This window comes from Echinops telfairi, unplaced genomic scaffold, assembly GCF_000313985.2.
Source record: "Echinops telfairi isolate 266 unplaced genomic scaffold, ASM31398v2 ScPeMD7_7457;HRSCAF=8495, whole genome shotgun sequence".
NCBI lineage: Eukaryota > Metazoa > Chordata > Mammalia > Afrosoricida > Tenrecidae > Echinops > Echinops telfairi.
Window position 1 is genome coordinate 24,611,309 of NW_022111357.1, and position 1,307 is coordinate 24,612,615.

The 1,307-nt window shown below is 45.3% G+C and overlaps 1 pseudogene; it reads right to left on the reverse strand.

The window, feature by feature from the left end:
- Positions 1-708: 708 nt before the first annotated feature.
- Positions 709-1,307, reverse strand: part of LOC101644778 — a 1,328-nt pseudogene continuing 729 nt past the window's right edge.

A 1,307-nucleotide genomic window follows, 5' to 3' on the forward strand; every position in this document is an offset into this window, starting at 1 on the left:
TGATGAAAACGAAGGGCTGCAGCCTGCACTATGGATCGCAACTTAGCATAAAGAAAACCCAAATCCTCCCGACCCGCTCGGCTCAGTAGACAACATCATGACAAACAGAAAAGATCAACCACGTCAGCACTAATGGAGTCAGGACATCCAAACAGGAGGCATGGGGCAGAGCCGGCGGTCAGGTGTTGAAGAGCAAGGATGTCATTCTTGAGGACTTCAGGAGCACTTGACCCAAGCCACGGTGTTTTCTCCTTTTTTCTTTTTTTGCCAGTTAAATACAGTTTTAATTTTAGACGTAGCAATTAAGGGTCATACACTGAAGTCACTACATAAACCTAGTATTTTGGTTTAAGCTTGTCCATATGCACAGCTGAAAACAATGACAAGGCATGGTCCAAAAAACAAGGGGGGTGGGGTGGGGAGGAGGGTTCGGGGGAGAGATGCTTTTCCCCCCCTCCCTCTTTTAAACCGCAAACAATTTTTCCAAGTATTAAGCTTCATCTTGCATACTGAAGTCATCATACATCATACAGAGAAAAGTCAGAGCTTTTATATTTGAGTTTATTCTTCATTTAACTTGAAAACCCTACTATTGTAGAATCTTAAAACAAAAGCCATAGCAAGTAGTGAGCACATTAGGATTATAATCCTCAACTAAACAACAACGCAAAAAAAATGCCAGCCGGGAACACTATTCACTGGCCCACATTAGGAGGGCTGACACTGGACCCCACCCCTGGCGTGGTAATCCTCCTCCTCCTATGCTTCTCCATTATAATGGTGCCCTCTTGCCTGGTTGGGATCAGCATCCCCCAGTTCTGTTTGATCCATTTCGTCTGTCTCTTCTACTCCTTTCCCCTCAGGTAGGAGAGGAGCTTTCACAGCAGAGAGTTTATTGGGAGAGAGAAAGCCATTCTCGGGGAAGTTCACCTTACATTCAATGCTGAAACGCCCCTTTTCATATGGTCTGGGAAAAGTTGGCATGCCTTCAGCTAGTGCACGTTTAATATCTTCATGCTTCCCCAGCTGACCGGGATGAGAAGTGAAGACTATGGTTCGGTTGTCAGGAGTAGCTCCTGGCTTTGGGAAGCCACACAATGCTTCAACAGCGTTGTGTCCATACACACATAAAGGTCTCCTCCTCTAGTAAAAACAGCATGACCCTTCTGATCTAAAGCAATAATAAGATCTCCTGGCTCCAGTTCAGGCTCTCTGGACTCCCGCACCATGGAGTGTTATCTTCTGGCCATCTTTCATGCCTTTGTCAATATCAACTTCTAGAATCTTTCTTCTACTCCAACTTCCAC